Source organism: Thalia democratica, chromosome 2, assembly GCF_965202585.1.
Source record: "Thalia democratica chromosome 2, ktThaDemo2.hap1.1, whole genome shotgun sequence".
NCBI classification, from domain to species: Eukaryota; Metazoa; Chordata; class Thaliacea; order Salpida; family Salpidae; genus Thalia; species Thalia democratica.
Window position 1 is genome coordinate 74,929,311 of NC_139166.1, and position 18,780 is coordinate 74,948,090.

An 18,780-nucleotide genomic window follows, 5' to 3' on the forward strand; every position below is an offset into this window, starting at 1 on the left:
AAGTTTGTACTCAAAGAAAAACTACTTTGTAAAATCGTGGGGGGCGATTTTTTTTTCAAGTTACTGAAAAGGGGGCGATTTAGTAAATGAGTTTGGGAAACCCTGGTCTAGTGTCTACATGTATTTAGATTCTCAAAAACCTATTATTAAAACTAAGCTAATTTATTATTTACAAAAAACATGGCCAGTAAAGGGGTCATACCCGCGACATTCGCGATGTTAGCACGGCGCTCTAACAAACTAATCTAAGTATTTAATTTTTACCCATTATAAATGACGTATATTAAGATGTTGTCTGACAATTATAACGGCTCTTTGAAAGTGCCTTAAGTTATGAACGTTTTATTTGATACACTTCTATAAAGTAACGACCTGTTACTAGTATGCAAAAATAATATGTTTTAACTACTATCCATCAAATTTTACTAGTAAAGCTAAATTAACAGTGTCTTATAAATATAAATTATAATGTGGTAAAATTTTTTTTTTTTTTTCATTAATAAACTGAGCGGTTAAAGTTAGTAAAAAAAAACTATTAAACTTGTAAGTATTTTTAGCTGTAAAAGTTTTATATTATCCAACAATGTTTTTGACTATAAAAATTTCAATAAGTTACTTACTTAAAAACTTTACAACATGTGTATTGATTTGTTTTTAAGTTTTAATCAAGTAAATTAAAACAAGTATTTCGAAGGAAATACTTTTACTTTCAGCAATAATTTTTTACATAACTCAAACTTTAAACTAAATATTGAATTTACAAAATGAAACACTTTTTACTTAGCTTGTGCCAAAAAGGTGAAGTTGAGAAGCAAAAACAATAAATTTGATTTAAGTACACTTCTTCTGTTGGTTTTCTGTACCAAATTTTTTTTAGTTCAAAACTATTAGAAATGGAAATTATAAAGGTAAGTTGAATTTAGGTATTTAGTTATTTAAAAAACTAGCTTTATTGAAATTAACTACTTGATATTATATTTAAATTTAGTTGTTTGATTAAAAAAACTACCTAATTTGATTAGATTCATACACATTTATGATTTATATTTCTGATAAAGAATGATAATTTATAATAATGTAAAGAAAGTTAATTATTGCAAGTGCTTAAAATTTTAATATAAAATATGTTATACAATTTATATAATAACAGTCTAAACAGTCTTATAACACATTTCAATAAATGTGGAATTTTTTTTTGTAGCTAGTTTAGATCTTTGATCATTACTTTTCAAGGAAGTTAAAAGTTTATAAAATATTTGTAAAACCTTTATTGAAAAACAACTGTTATTTTTAAATGACTTTATTGTGTTTAAAAAAGGGTTTTCTTTAAAATTTTAATATTATCAAACAACTTTGCATAGCTAATAAATTACATTAATATTACCCTCTTGTGATCAAGTTCTAAATTTTCAAGCTCTAACTGCTTAGATGTGTGTTATAAATTATCATTTTTTAACTTATTGTGTAAGATATTGAATAATATAAAGCATTATTTTTTATAAGCATATCAAATAGGTTGAATAAACTACAGTAGTATATTAAAATTAGTGATGTACCGGACTCACTATCCGGGTCCGGGTCCGGCCGGATATTGCCATTTTTGTCTGATATCCGGATCCGGCCGGATTCTAATTTGAAAAAAAAGTCCGGATCCGGTTCCGGCCGGACTCTAATTTGAAAAAAAAGTCCGGGTCCGGTTCCGGCCGGATTCTAATTTGAAAAAAATGTCCGGATCCGGGTCCGGCCGGATCCTAACAGAGATCCGGCCGGACCCGGATCTAGTTAGTAAAAAAGAGCATACTGAAAAGTATTTTTTCAAAAACAAACCCTGTGTAAATTAATAATAGTCATTTTCGTCAGTTGAAATTAAACACCTACCGTGACCGGCTCATTTTGGACACGTGACTAATTTACATTTGTTTACATTTAAACTATGAAAAAAAACATTTCATGAAATAAAACTCTTTACAAATGTTGTAAAATTGAAAACTTTGGAATGAATACTTGCATTATTTATTGTTTAAAGTTGAGCTCAGAGAATATTTAGAGTTAAAACAGTTGAATGTACGAGCCAATGAGAATCATATGACAAAATGTTTCAAACTAAATACTGATGCAACAAAACATCACAGGCAGTTTATATGTAAGCAGTTAGTTAGTTTGGTGAGTAGCTTGAAGCAACAAAATATCTTGAACGTTTTTGTGAATGCTTATTGTAAGTAGTGTTTTGATTTAAAAATGAATATTTCAACAGGTGTTTAATTGTTTAAAAATTTAATCCAGGTTTATAGTTTAATAGTTTATTAAAAATTTTACAGTTTCTTGTTTACTAAAAGTTTTATTTAATTTTTAGTTTTTTGTTTTAAGTCTTTTGATATAGATTTAAATAGCTTCCAGTTTTAAAAGTGTTACCAAAGTAATTAATAATTTTGTATATGCTAGTATTCCTTGATGTGTTTTATATAAAAGATTCATCACTCAAAACTGTCGTGTCTGATTATAGAAAGTAGTCTCAGTTAGAATTTAGTATTTGTTAGATATTAATTAAATAAGGTAGGATTTAATTATGATGGGTAGTACTAATAAGTTAAGTGTACCACAACTTTACTACCAAGTTGTCAACCTTTGCTAGCTGTTCTACTGATTATTAGATTAAAGTAATTTTTTCAGTTTTTAAAAACCTCATTCTGACTCAGTCTTGTTTATACTTACTCTAGCTAGTTTTATTGACTTAAACAGTGGAAACCCTGCTAGTTTGAAATTTTTTGGGAATTTTAGAAAATCTTGGACTGCCTCAGGCTAGTTTAATTTATATAAAAACTCAGACAGTTTTCTTTTAGATTTTGAAGGAGTTTGAGCTGATCCAGTTTTCAGTATTTTGTAATTTTCTAGTGTATTTTGTTCAAGAACTTGATTTCAGATATTTAATTGTAAATAACACCTAAATTTGTAAACCTTGTGGCTAGCTGTTCTACTTATTATTAGATTAAAAATCTTTTTTTTCAGTTTTTAAAAACCTCATTCTGACTCAGGCTAGTTTATACTAGTGATGTACCAGATTCAGTATCCGGGTCCGGCCGGATATTGCCATTTTTGTCTGATATCCGGATCCGGCCGGATTCTAATTTGAAAAAAAAGTCCGGATCCGGTTCCGGCCGGACTCTAATTTGAAAAAAAAGTCCGGGTCCGGTTCCGGCCGGATTCTAATTTGAAAAAAAAGTCCGGATCCGGTTCCGGCCGGATTCTAATTTGAAAAAAAAGTCCGGATCCGGGTCCGGCCGGACCCGAAATTGTGGGTCCGGTACATCACTAATTAAAATATACATACAGTTTTCATATTGTACTCAAAAATACATGAGTTTATATTTTTGATATTTATTATTTTATTTTGAATTGTTGGTTATTAATAGTTACATTAGTGTAAGCAAAATAAAATAAAATTACTCACATGAAATATTTATTGATAAAGTTTTTGCTTCTCAAACTTTTTTTTTTTATACTGTTGGTATTTTAATACTTGAAAAAATTAGTATAAAATAACATACTTAACATATACGTTCACAAAAACGTTTAAATTAAAGTTGTGCTATAAAAGTATTTTTTAAATCTTAAACTTGTATAAATTAAAAGCTACAATTTAAATTTATTACCATTTTTTTCACATGTGGTAGTTTGTATAAATACTTATATGTTTATCATTGACAAAAACAGTAAAATTTTTAAAAATGTTTACAATCTTATTTGAAATGTATGTATTGTCATAAGTAAAGTTAACTTAATTTTAACTTAATATGTTAATGAGATAGAAACAAAACAGAAAAAATATTCTTAATGAATTAAATGTAATCAACAAAAATGTAGTCAACAAAAAAGAAAACTTAATCTCACAGTACTGAAACTTAAACATTTAGTTTTAAATATACTTATGGGTTTTCAAAATTTTGTGTAGAGTACTAGTAAAGTAAATATATAAATATCAATTGTCGATGCTTTTGTTCATTTCAGTTATAATTGAAATTACTGCTATTAACTTTAAAAAATTGTTTTCTAGATAATGACAAAGGGAGGTAGAAGCAATTAAGCTAAAAAAATATCTTTGGATAGTATATGAATACTCAAATATGAACTAAAAAACTATTTTTTTATAAAATTCAAAAACTTTATATAAATTTTAAGGTATAGTCATTTTTCTCAAAGGTTTCTGATAATAACGTAAGGGCCAAAATTTTTTAATGCTACTTAAAAATTAACCAGGAATCTATCTTTTTCTTCATTTTAAAGCTACTTTCCTCAAATGTATAGAAAATTGTTCTTGTAATATGAGGAAATTTACTATTGAAAATGTTATAAAAACATTAAATAATTAAAGCTTTATAACCAAAAGAAGAAAAAATAAACAGTTGTTGTTTTATCGTTTAAGAATAATTATATTTTTACTCAAAGTTTCTGATCTCTCTCTGGTAGAATTGTTAATAATTAAATTAAGACTATAGTCACAAAAATTGAGAAAATTGCTTAAAAGCTACTGGAGATGATATATTTTTAATAAAGCCTTTTTTTGCATTTTTCATTGGACCTTTCATAAAGATCCTATTGAACTCTTTGACTTTGTTACATTCTCTACATCTCGAAAATAATTTTCATTATAAGAAACAGTAAAAAGCAGCTGTTAGGTAATTTAAATATCTTTGAAATAAAATTAAGATGCAAAAAAATGTGATTAACCTCCACTCACCGCCCTATGCTCTTTAAAGGAATTTAAACAGTTTTTTGAATATCTAAGTAAAATGTTTCTGATTTTTTTAGTAATAATATGATTGTTTTGTTGCTTTAATTTAGGTTTGTAAAACAAATGTAAACATTTGACTTAAGTTTTTATTTAAATTTTCTTAAAATCTACTATGATTTAATTCTTGAAATTTAAATGTTTCAAGTCATTTGCTATTTTTAAGTCATACACTAATTTGGTACGTAGTGTGCTAACTTTGTTGTAACATTTTTGGATTAGACAGCTCTGTCCTACATATGATTCATCAAAAAAAATATTTTAGATTTAACTTTTTCAAACTAAAATTCTAGTTCCCTTTTTTATTTTTAAAACATAGTTATAACAAGAGTTAAGTCTTCAGTTTATATAGTTTTAGTTATTAAAGTATTGTTCTTTTCTTTAAAAGTTAGAACAAGTTTTATCCATTATAAACACAAAAAGCGTTCTAAAAGTTTAGAAAGTGGAAAAATGTTTTACAAATGTGTTGTTTTTTTACAAATTTTTTCATTAGCTTAAAAATAAAGGCTCAAAGTATGAAGTAAAATTCTGTTTCTTTTAGAGTATGAAAATTTCAGACAAGTTTTGAAACACTGTTATTTTTATAAAAAGTTTTCATTCAAATAAAGATGTGCAAATTAAATATTTTCTTTACAACCAGGTTTCGGTGACAAAAAATTGCGGCCTCTTCAAGTAAAATGAAATACTTAACTGCACATAACAATGTTGCTTAACTATAATGTTATTTAAAAACTTACTCATGCATGAAAATTTAAAGAAATAACTAAAATGTTACTTTTCTACAGCTATAAGTCCATCGTCTCTATATAATCCTATTATTAAGTTTGGTAAGATAAGTTTTAGTCCCTGTAAAACGTATAGCCCAATTATTCACATACTTCTGCCCCGTGTTTTTCCCCATTGTAATGTCAAAAAGTTGGTTTTCTTTTTATCTACACTTCTTCTTGGTCATATAATTTTTTTTTGTTGCGTTAAGGATTATCTTTTATCTCTTATTGTTAATTGTGTGGTTTGACTGGAAAAATTTAGAGCATCTTTTAGTAATCTTTCTGTTATTAATGGACAAAAGTCTTATGTGTCAAGTTTCATTAGTTTGTATTTATGCATTTATAGATTTTTGTACCATTTGATTACTTCTTGTGTACATTTTGATTACCACTTTTGTTGGAAGATATTGATATATAGTGAATTTGTTTCACTTTATTTTTGAGCCTATAAAATACTCAAAATTTTAAACTACATCTAAAAGTAGCTTAGTTATTCAAATAAAATAAGACTTTGAAAATTGTTATAGATCCCCTATGTCTATTACAATAAGAGTGTGATTAATATATTAATGACGAATAATTATTATAGAAATTGAAGTATTAAGATTTACTTTGGTATTTAAACTAATGTTTCTCAGCTATTCAACTGTTATGAAAAAGACTGCATTATAAAAAGTTATTTTATTTTTTCAAATAAAACAAATTTATATAGCTTCTAAAATTTAAATAGAAAACAATGTTTTGTAATAATAATTTTAAATATGCTTATCAAAAATAAGTTTTTATTTCAATTGACAATATTTTAAGAGCTGTAAATATTTTCGTACAATTTTTATATTTTTAGTCATTTAAAAAAAAATTTTAATTTAACTGTATTTTTTTTAAACAGAGAGGACGCTATTTCAAAAACAACAATTTTCTCCAATTTTCTAAATCTGAAAAATTTTAACATGGAAATGTTAGTTTACATTTTTAATCATTTATTTATATTCCATATAGTGTTTTATAAATGTAGAAAGTAGATTGCTTGGACTTAAATTTACTGTACATAAAAATTTGTATGAACTGTAGAAGTATATTTAAAAAAAGAGCAATTAAGTAAACAAGTATTACTATATTAGAAAAATTATAATAATTATTTATATGTATTAATATTTGTATAATAATTTGATAATTCTTTAAAAAAATGCTTGTGATTTTCACAGCTAACATAATATCACTAAAAAATATAAACTAAAATTTCGATGTGAAGTTTTTTTATTGTGCCCAGCTTTAAAATATTTGAGGTTAATTATTTTTCTTTATAATGCTTCATGGAATATTGACTTAAATAAAGAATCTTTAAAATTTTGTCAAAAATACAGATTAATACATATCAACTTGTAAATCATGCTAGACATAATAATTTTTAAATAATAACTAGTGGCTGTTTATATTGACAAAGTTATAAAATTTATTAGATGTAGAGCTTAATCTAAAAGCTAAAAATAAAATAAAAATGTTTAATTAAAAAAAAACGTATTATTTACAGAACTGAAATATTTTAATATTTACTTAAGCTAAAATGTTTCAACCAATAGAATTATTTAGTTTAGCAATAATAATGTGCATGTACGTAAAAACTATATTTACTTTTGGCAAACAACTTTTCTTTTATTTCCATCCTAAAAGTTTTAGAAGGTTTTAGAGTTTCAACCTCTTTCATAGGATAAATTATTTAAAAAGCTTAAAGTATTTAGTTAATTTATGAAGTTTAATATTTTAACTAAAATAAGAATTATTTAATATATAAAAAAACTTATGCTCATAAATATACAATGACTAATTTTGATAAGTTTTATTATATTTTAATATATTACACTTTAAGTGGTTTAAATTTTCATGCAACAAATTAATAGTCTTCTTGCAAACTAAATACAGTTTAAAGTTTTGGCTTTTTTATCTTAAGCAAAGTTTGTTGCAGCGCCATCAAACCTCACAATCAAAGCATTCAAGTCATTGAAATTATTTTAGCATTAAGTGTAACTAGAGTTATTTAGTTTAAGTATAGCAGATTTAAAAAGAGCCATCATTAACTTACATTGTGCATATTATGCTTGAGTACTTTATACATGTGTATATAACCACGTTAAGGGTAATTTTTCCAGCAGGCCTGGTGGCGCAACGGTAGCGCGTCTGACTCCAGATCAGAAGGTTGCGTGTTCAAATCACGTCCGGGTCATTTGTTTTTTAAATGTTTTTTTATATAGAAGTTATGTTATATGTACAAGCTAAGAAAATTTTCGTCAACTGATTTTCTTTTTAATATAGAAAATATAGACACTATAAACTATTTAGGTCTAACAATTAGATCGAACAGTTTTATGTAATCAACAGATATGATTAAAGATCTTATAAAAATTGTATAAAGTTAGAAACACAACAAAAAATGTATACTTATTTAATCTTAAGAAATACTTTTTACACTTTAAGCTATTTATTCATTAAAAAAGTGGCAAGCTTTTACAATCATTTTATAAGTTTAATAAGTACCACAAATCTCACTTTCGTTTATAAGTCGTGAAGAAATATGTAAATTATTAAAACTAATAAATAAATACTTATATTTATTTATAGTTTGTTAACTGCAAACTAGAAAAAGCTAATCTGTTATAAATTTTATTAAGATGTCTATTCACTGAGTTTTTATTTATTAAAAACTGAGTGTGACTTATCATATTTAGAACTTAGTCTTACTATTTTTCTAATTTACAAGATGCCAACTGCTTTTTAAATGAATTTAAATATTTAATATAAATTATACTTGGAATAAAAACAGAAAGCTTAGTGCTTTTTTTTCAATTTTACTATTATTCAAATTGTTAGACTAGGTATTTTATTTTTTTTAAATATTTCTATTAATATAAACCAATTATAAGATATATGCAAATTTGCAAAGTATTTCATAAGATTAATTTATTAAATTTTATAGTTTTAAAAATAAACAAATTAACGATCTTATTAAACAAAAAGGCTTAACAAATTTTGATTATTTTAAATTCGTGTTAAAAACTTGTAAAACAAAGTTAAAAAGGTTGTCATTATAAACGTTATCACGAAGTACACACCAAAAAGTAGAGGCAATAAATAAGTTTATAAGCCCTACATACTAAATCTTGGCATGAGCATTGTTGGTTCAGTGGTAGAATTCTCGCCTGCCACGTGGGAGGCCCGGGTTCGATTCCCGGACAATGCATTTTTGCTTCTTGTTTTTAAATTTAATTAGGATATGAGCAAGTTTCATACAATTAATTTACAACAAAGCTTTCAATTTATAAAATCAATAATTTGTTAGTAGTGATTGGCTGCTTAAGTAGTAACGGGATCAAAGTCTGACAGATTTATAAATTTTGTTTTAAATGTTAATAGAAGTATTTAAAATATATTTTGTATAATTTGACTGATTTAATAATTTGCTAAGATTATACTTTTAAATTAATATTCTAAATGTCGTGTAAAGTATTTATTTTGGTTAGTGCGTTTGCTAAGTGCCATCTATAAACAAAAGTAGTTAAATGTGCTAATTATAAAGAGTTAGTGCAGAGTTATATTTGGACTTACATTTTACGTTTATAGACTCAATATTCATATTGCAATAAGTTGTCTTTAATAATTATGGTTTAGTTTTTGTTTTGTTCCATAGTAGAAATTTTAACTTTTTTATAAGTTTGTTAAAATATAGAATTTTCTTAGATTTCTTAACAACATAAAGACGACAAAAACAGAAATCCGAAACCAAAGCTAATTAAATCTGCTTATAACGATGTTAGTTTAACTTACTTTTATAGTATTTATAATAAAAATAAATTGTGAATTTTTAAAATTATATACATTTTTATGTTTCTTTAAAACGCTAAGTTTTAGGCCAATGTTTAAACAGGTTTTCAATCTTGACAATAGCTATTCAGTTTTATTTTTATTTATCTAAAATAAAGTATTTTGAAACTTTAGTAGTCATTTAAGCGTGGTAAAGTTTAAATTAATACTATCTTAACTCATCTAAAGTTTCTAATTTTATAGCTTTTAAAAGGGTAGCTGTAAAAATTGTACGAGCGTACAAAGTTGCACGAAGGAACAAAATTGCACGAGTGCACAAAATTGCACGAAGATACTTTTGCAAAAGCGATTTTTTTTATTAAATTATCATTTAGTTTTTTTTTCTGTATTTATACTCTCGTGCAAAAATTTAACTCGTGCAAAATTGACCCTTGGTTCAAAATCGTGTTTGTGCAATTTTTTGCCCTCATGCAAATTTTGCCTGTGCAAACTTGGCTTCGTGCAATTTTGTGCACTCGTGAAATTTTGTTCTAGTGCAATTTAGTAGCCTCGTGCAATTTTGTCTTCTTGCAATTTAGACCCGTTCCCCGTTTAAAAAGCTTGATTAAAACCCTCTTTATAAATATTCATTCTATGTCAGATTATAACCAAAACGCTACTACTACTTTACTTTTTTTTTTCAGTTGGACCATATTTTTTTATTTATAATTTTTTTAATTTTAAACCCAAAAAAATCTATACTAGCTTTGAATTTTTTTTGGTAGTTTCAAAAACATTATAGTATCTTTAGATATAACTATTACAATTTTACATGGCTGTTGAATATAAACTGTTTACCATAAAATGATAATTTAATTTATTATATGAGAAAAATATGTAAACTTATTAAACTTAAAACTAATGCTTTCAAATGATTATGATAGCTATTTAAAATTTATAAACTTTAAGTAATTTAAGATTGAAAGATTAAAATATATAAATTTTATACTAAATATTTTGTATTTTGATTGTTATTTATATTTTAAATAGATGCTTTTAATTAAGTTTTACAGCTAATTGTTGAAACTACTACGTTAAATAAAGATTTCGTTTTAATTATTATTCCGTTTATTTTCAATTAAAACTTTAATTACTACATAGAAATAATTATTACGACTTCGAGTTAAAAACTTTAAAGATAGCACTTACAAGTACATACTTTAAAAAGATTAGCGACCGTTGGTAATTGTCACGTACTGAAGTACGCACGTGTAATTTTATATACTACACATTTACAGTCTTCTCAAGCGCCCGGCTAGCTCATTCGGTAGAGCGTTGGACTCTTAATCCAACGGTCGTGGGTTCGAGCCCCACGTTGGGCGTGGATAATTTTAATTTTTGTATTAGTTAAAGTTATTTTTTGTTAAATAATTAGTTACATGGGTTTAATGACCTATAAGTTAGATTAGTTTGTTCAAATCATTAAAATCACGATTTTGGTAAATTTATCAAAAAATATTTTCAGTTTTTATTATACAGACAAAATAAAAAGATAAATTTCACAAAGTAAGCTTATCGATATTTTTCTGGTCTAACTTCTGCTAATTTTTTTTTTAAATATTTTCTATATAACACTTTTTTTATTGTAATTTTGGCTACGAAAAACCCACAATAAAACTAAATTAAGTAGGTTTTATTTTTTTCTTTGTTAGGACTAGACTGCTTAAATTAATTTTAAATATGGTATTCAAAAATTATAGTTATAATAAACGCAAAGCAAAAAATTTTAGCATCAACTCAATTTTATTTCAGATTTATTTTAAAAATCTACACATTATTCTATATGTGCACCATGCTTCAAGAAACTTGTAATAAGTTAATTTCTTCTCATAGAAGTAAGCTTCAGGTTATAAAAACAAAATACTGACAAATTAAATAAAACTAAAAAAGTTGTGATAGTTTAGTTTCTATAAAGGAAATAACTTTTATTACTTAACAAAATATAAGTCAAAAAGTGCGTCGACCGGAAGTCGACCCGGAACTTTTGTTTAGAAGGTACCAATGCTGACCGTTACACCATCGACGCTCATTGATACTCCTGTAAGTAAAGAATATGAAGTTACTTAATATAACTCTTGATAACAAGCCTCGGTTAATTACATTTGGGTGGTGACGTAATAATAATAAGTGAGACGCTGAATTAATTTTTTTTAAATTATTAAATTAAGGTAATTATGCTATTAACTAAGATAATTGAAAAATTTGTATTAACTGCCACTAAAGCTATTAAATTATTTGATATAATATAGTATTTAAAATCAAATCGATATTTAAATTTTAAAAATAGCAAAAAAATGATAGCTGCAAATTTATAAAAAAAACCACTCGAAGTTTAATCTTATGAAATTAAACTAACCGATAGGAAGTTTAGTAAAGTATGATGTTAATTACGCATAAAAATAAGTTCAAAGTCAAGAACCAACTTTTACAATGTATAATTAAAATAATTTTATTTATATTTTTTTATTCGTGTTAAGTTGTTTACAAAGTTGCACTAAAAACTCTACTTCTTAATGTTATATGTCTTATTATGACTGTTACAAATGATATTACTTTTCCACGTGAAGCAAAATGCTTAATTATATATCCTAGTCATAAGTAACTCTATTAGTAAACAAAAGTACTTATTTTTTTATAATATTTGTAGAAGAAGCAAATTATCAATCTATATAAAATAAAACAGTTATACATATTTAAATATATACATAAGTATGCACTTTATATATATGGTGAATAAATTATAAGAACGTAAAATAAAAACAAAGTATTAACTAACAGCAACTTTATCTGTTTGTTTTGGATAATTACTAAGAGTTGTTTACCGTTTTGATGAGCTGAAAAAGCTAAAAACAAAATGTAAACAGCTAAAAGCTCAAAGAATGTCTCTGAACTCTGGCTAGTTACAATTTACAAACATAACAAATAAATAAACACTTTCCATTCAGATGAATAAAGTTTAACTGTCCTACAAATTTATCAATCACATTTAGTTGTAGTTCATCGATTATTTATAGAACACCTCTTCGTTCATTTTCGGTAATTTTATCTTTAAAATAATACTAACCCTTAAACCAGGGTTTCCCAAAGTGGGCCATGACAGATACTCAGGGGGCCATGAGCAGTAAAGGAGCCACAGGGGGGCCATAACTTGAAACTTACACTAGATATTCTTGAGTTGCAGATGAAAAGCAAAAAAAAAAGGTCTTATGTGTAGTTTATGGTAGTTTAGAAACTTACACTAGATATTCTTGAGTTGCAGATGAAGAGCAAAAAAAAAGAAAAAAGGTCTTATGTGTATTTTATCGTAGTTTATGAGTAACCTATATGTTGAAGGGGGCCATTGTTTTTTCAAACTTTATAAAGGGGGCCAATTGCAAAAAAGTTTGGAAAACCGTGCCTTAAACGCATGGCTTGCTTTCATAATAACTTTATAAACTCAACTCACTATTACTTACACAAGCGTCGATGGTGTAACGGTTAGCATTGGTGCCTTCCAAGCACTAGTTCCGGGTTCGACTCCCGGTCGACGCACTTTTGCTGATAAACTGTTTCCAAGAATCAGAAATTAGCTTTTTATTACAACCGATAATTGATTTTTTTGATGTCGTTACCACTACAATTTGTTCAATTAACATCTGAGTTTTGCATTTATGTTAAAACATCAACTAATTTAAAGACTTTTTCTAATTATGTTAAATGTGCAAACGAAAGTTGTTCAAACTTTAATAAATTTTAGCATAAATAATTAAACACTAAGATTGTTATTTGTCTGGGTAAATTAACTTCTCTGCTTTTTACCTTACGTTTATTTTGAGAAAAATTTCGTGTAACAATGAAAATATTGTTGCGATTTATTGTATTAACGGCCAGGTATAATTGTATGTAAAAGTAGTACTCATTTGATTTGTATGATTTGTTATAGTTTATTAAGTTGTTAGATATTGTTTTATTGGCCTTGTTATTGAACTTTGTTCAAATTATTTTGTTTGTGTTATGTTTAATCGTTAATACTTAACATGAAAAACTATGCTTTGTTTGGAAAAGTTCAATTTAAAAAATCAAACCTTTATTTATGTGTAAAAACTTTAGGTAAAAAGTAAAGTATTTTAGTTTTTCAATGTAGAGTTTTCTCATATGTATTTTTATGAAATATAAAAATAATTTTTAATCATATAGAAGCTAGTAGTTTAAATAATATTTGGTTAATAGTTATATACACTAAATTAATTTAATACACTATTTGCTTTTTGCTGCAAGCAATAAATTTGAGCAATGTTGCAAAAATATGCTGAAATCAGCAAATATAATGTTTTTAAGGCTAGTAAGCTCATATAAGTGTTTATATATGCGTAATATAGAGCTTGCTACAAGTCGTTGTGGCCGAGTGGTTAAGGCGATTGACTAGAAATCAATTGGGCTCTGCCCGCGCAGGTTCGAATCCTGCCGACGACGCCTTTTTAGGTTTTTTTTTTTAATGATGTTAATTACGTTTTAACTATCTGCTGTAAATTATTAGCTTATCTGTGTATGCTTACTTGGATACAAAATGTGTCGAAAAAATTTACAAAATTATACTTGTAGTAAACACAAATCATTATAAACTTGACAAATTACAAGTATAAGCATTCTAACAATAACCTATACCTTTTTATTCTATAATATATTAAGTTCATCGATTAATTTTTACAACAAATTTAAATGACAGTTTTTCAAATTAAAAAAAAATTGAATTAATGACTTAGATTTAAGTTCATCTAAGTATATATATCAGATTTGAAATATGTAATACTAAACAAAGATAACTTTATTTGGTAAATAAGTTTATTGTAAATGTTATTAAAAATAAACAAAACATAAATATTGTTTATAATTTTAATACTTAAGTTAATTTTACTTCATTACTTTTATGTTGCATTAAAAGTTTCGAACTTTTTATTTAATTTAATCTCGAGGGGTTAAGAAGTAAAATGAGAAATTCTCTTTAACTCGCACTTATATTGCACACGACTTTATTGTTATCGGTGAAAAACTCAATACTTCAATAAATATAAATCCTACAAACAGGTAACGAAGCAGCAGCATTGAGATGGAGCCCAAATGGTTGCCGAAACTTTCAACAGAACCAACTTCACTTGACAGGTAAACATAAATTTTGACTCTATATTAAATATTTAAAAGACTAATTATTGAGTTAGAAAAATATTAAAATAGTAATTCAATCCAAGAAGGTAATTGAAAATTAAAATTTTGTTGTTTTAATAAACACAATTACACTGTCTCATTGAAAAACTGAATTTAAAGTTTGTAAATCCGCTTTGCGGTGAAACTGTGTAATTGAGTTTCTCAAAATGATACAAATGTTCATATTTAAATATAATCTAAATTTTATTTGCAATTTAATTTCACCAGCTATCAGATATCAAGATACCTATGTACAATGTTTTCATTATTATTATTATTTGTTTATATAAATATTCGTAATTAAGTAATACCATGATTATCTTTGTTATTATGCCTTATCTGGCATATAGTAAACCGTCATAAGCTATTTAAAACATTTATAGCATCACAACTCAAACTTTAAATATAAACATAACAATTTCAAACTTATAACTTAGACTTATCATTACAAACTTATAACGCATTTGCAGTATACAAGTTTTAAGTTTAAACATAACTTTACAAACTTATAGTGTACTTCTACTAAAAAATTATACTTCAAATACAACTGATTAAGTTGAACGTAAACAGCTCAAATTGTTCACATCTCAGAGATAAATTTAAACAGAAAGCTAAATCTATATTAAAATTTTAACAAGTTTATGTGTATAAAATTTATGCTCAAAATTCTAATTACCAATTTGTAGAGCTTTATTCAGTATTCAATTAAATAATTTTTAACTTTATTATCAGCAATTTAACATTTCTGTAAAAGTCAACTAACCAAGTTTTCTTTTTTTAATACAACAAAAGATGCAAGATAAAAAGTATTCTACTTTAGTACGATCACAACGTTTTTTGAAATATGGGCTTTTACGTTAAAAGGAAAAAAAGAAAGAAAAAAAAATGTAATGAAGTTATTGTTTAATTGGCATCATCGCTTGGTAAAGTTTGATTTAAGAAAATTTAGACAACAAAAAAATTGGCTTTCGGTTGTTGTCAGTTGCGACGCGTGGTATCGTACAAAAAAAAATTACACGTATTTAAAAACCTAAATTGATACTTTTAAAAACTATTTGGGTAATAAAAAACTACTAGAATCACAACAAATCGTTTGTAAACAAAATTTTATTTTAAAAACAGTATTTTTTAAGGTTCTTTAAAAAAGTAACAAGTTTTTTAATTAACGCTCCATCCCACGCAACGCCACTGAATGTAATGCTTAAATCGTTTTAACTTAAGTATGTGTTGTTTGTCGGTAGACAATAAATGTACACTTGTTTGTAAGTTGTACCAAAAAAATGCTTCTAAATTTTTATTCTGTCTTTAAAGTATTTATTGCGATTTTTAACTACTCAAGTCATAACTTTGTCTATAAAATTTAAAAATTCTGTTGAAACTGAGAAGTTATATTTTATAATTGCGCTCGCATTAGTTTTGCATAAAGACTGAAACAAAGCTATCTAAATACACCATGAATTTCTAAATACAACTCAAAGATAACATAATTTCGTTACATATATTATAACCCTATCAAATGTTAATAGTTAAGTTTAGTAAGTTTGTATCCAAGTATTTAGCATAGTCTTGGCGTATTAAAATTTTAGACTGTAAAAGATAACAGTTTTTTTTTTTTAATTTACGGGCCAACAAAAGTTTAATTAATGTAGATTTTTTACACTTCATTCCAAACTTTGTAAAACTTTAAAACTATGTTCAGCGAAAAGTGTAGATCAACATAACAAGTTAACCAAACATTTTTATAAAACTCTTTTCTAATACGTACTAAATCTATAGCTTCAACAATATAACTAAACTTCTCACTCCCACTTTTAACAAAGTATTTTTATTATACTTTATTAAACGACAAAATGATATACTTGGTCCTAGGATCTGGTGCACGAAGAACCTTTTGGTCATCGAGTCCCACACTACGGATACCTTTTAACGTCTTTTACAGGGCAATTTAATGTGTAGGAAGTAATAATAAACAGTATAAACAATGAGAAAACAACTCTGAATACTATATACTTGAATAAACTTATTTTACTTATATACTTAATTAAGTTTAACAAAGTTAAAAATATGTAAGTCGAAAATAACAGTTGTGTGCGAATGGTTATTATTTATTAAACATTTCAGCGACGTTGTTTCGTTAGGATCTGTATTATAAAAACTACTAGTGTGTAAATTTTGTATGTTTATAGTTTGTTATAGTGAGGCCAACATAATTACCACCATATTTATGCAACCACTTAAGCACTCCAAATATCATAAGTAGTTTTTGTTGTACTCTACCACTTTAAGCTGTAATTTTCCAAAAAAAATTATATTTTTCATACAGCCCCCATTTTAAGTCCACTTTAACCACTTAAGCTATTATTTTCATAAATTCAATTTCTATTGTTCTTTTCCCTATTTGTACCAAATTTTCAATATAAATTCGATACATTTACCGATTTCGATATACCCCGTGTGGGTCGAGGCGTTGGGACGTCGGACACGGAGTTGGATTATTTGTAGCTGAAAAGTTGTGGGTTCAAACACGAGGGGGAGCGAATTTAATTGGGGCTACATACTACAATTAATTGTAGGGGCAATCTCACCTTATTGTGGGGAGGAAGTTTTTGGCAAAAATTATTTGTATTTTTTTTTAGTTTTGGTCAATACCACCAAGGTTTTTTATGCACTTCCTTTTATTCTGAATACAGTTTTTCGACAATTTTTTAAAAACAATTGACCTAATGCAATAAGGTCAATGAGGTTTAAGGTCGTAGAGATTTATCGAAAGATTCACTACAAAGTGTAAATAAAATTTTAAGCTGTTAACACAGTTTGAAGCTTGTATTAGCTCTAAATATTTACAAAAATTAAACGTACAATATGACATTAATGCTTATAAAAGTTTAGAAAAATATGTTAGAATGACAATTACAAAAGAAGCTCTTTATAACTCAACAAAAAAACTCTATCAAAAACCATAAAATGCGTCGACCGGGAGTCGAACCCGGAACTAGTGCTTGGAAGGCACCAATGCTAACCGTTACACCATCGACGCTTATGATAGGTTCTGGTATTTACTGGTTATAAACTCAAATGTTATTGTAGCTAGCTATGTAGCTCAATTGAATGCTACCATATGTGCATTCAAGCGTTGAACGTTTTGCCTTTAGCTCGACAGAATGTGCTATAATATTGCGCTGCAAATTTTTAACGCGTTTTTGCTCGCTAGCTGTATTGTATTAGGTTTATCTGCTCACTTAAGCAGTAAATTCTCACGTGGTTAAGCGCTTATGGCGGTAAACTTGATGCTTATTTGCAAAAGCTGTTCATTTCAAATCGTGCACTTTACTTCGTAATTGCTTTTATGTTTATTGATATATGTTCTCACGTTTGATTAAAAAATGTTAAGTTTATGATTATATTAAATTGATAGCTTTATCTTTTACTTTGTTTGATTAAATGATGACTAAGAAAATGAACCTAAGTACTTCTAAACAATTATTCAAACTGTAAAAACGAACTAATATACATGAAAAAAAATTCTGCCCAGCTAGTTATAGTTATTTCTTAAAGTTTAATCACTGATTAAAGTCGTGAGTCTTAGTGAAAACTATATTACGACAAAACTATATTGAAAGTATAAAAAACTAGATAACTAAAGTTAAATAAAGCTTGTACTAGAAGTTAAACCAAAAAACGTTTATTGGTTCAAAGTTAAACATATTTGAAGTTATATTTTTTATAACTTACTAATCAGTTGATTAAAAGTTATACTAACTAATCAACTTTAACATAATTTAAATTTAAAAAGTCTTTCAATTAATTGAATATTTCTGTTTTGTTACATTTTCTTTTAATTAGTTAGTGTAAAACTTTAAAAGTTAAGCCAATGATTATTGTTAAAAATTTAAAACTTTAACTTTTAGTTCAAGATTATTCAAAAAAGTAAATTTATACACAAAGTGAGTGTTTTTTTTTATTAAAGCTGGCACTTTTTAAAATTCTACATGACTAAAAACTTGAAAAGGCTTTAAAAATTTTTTAAAATGTTTTGAGTTCGTATTTATGGACAGAATAACACAGCTTGTTTTTGCTTTTGAAAGTATAATATTAAAAACTAAAAAAAATCAGTATTTGTAACTAAATGAAAGTGAGTTATTAAATAACGTTAAAATCTATTTAAACTTTTTTTAGAGTGAGTTTAAGTAA

The 18,780-nt window shown here is 26.1% G+C and overlaps 6 non-coding genes across 6 annotated transcripts; 5 read left to right on the forward strand and 1 right to left on the reverse strand.

The window, feature by feature from the left end:
* Positions 1-7,702: 7,702 nt before the first annotated feature.
* On the forward strand, positions 7,703-7,774 carry Trnaw-cca (transfer RNA tryptophan (anticodon CCA)). Its single transcript has one exon. It is a non-coding gene; the product is annotated as a tRNA-Trp (tRNA).
* Positions 7,775-8,717: 943 nt separating this feature from the next.
* Positions 8,718-8,788, forward strand: Trnag-gcc (transfer RNA glycine (anticodon GCC)). Its single transcript has one exon. It is a non-coding gene; the product is annotated as a tRNA-Gly (tRNA).
* A 1,869-nt stretch (positions 8,789-10,657) lies between these two features.
* Positions 10,658-10,730, forward strand: Trnak-cuu (transfer RNA lysine (anticodon CUU)). Its single transcript has one exon. It is a non-coding gene; the product is annotated as a tRNA-Lys (tRNA).
* A 2,137-nt stretch (positions 10,731-12,867) lies between these two features.
* Positions 12,868-12,939, forward strand: Trnag-ucc (transfer RNA glycine (anticodon UCC)). Its single transcript has one exon. It is a non-coding gene; the product is annotated as a tRNA-Gly (tRNA).
* Positions 12,940-13,778: 839 nt separating this feature from the next.
* Positions 13,779-13,860, forward strand: Trnas-aga (transfer RNA serine (anticodon AGA)). Its single transcript has one exon. It is a non-coding gene; the product is annotated as a tRNA-Ser (tRNA).
* Positions 13,861-17,554: 3,694 nt separating this feature from the next.
* Trnag-ucc (transfer RNA glycine (anticodon UCC)) lies at positions 17,555-17,626 on the reverse strand. The gene has a single exon. It is a non-coding gene; the product is annotated as a tRNA-Gly (tRNA).
* Positions 17,627-18,780: the final 1,154 nt, after the last annotated feature.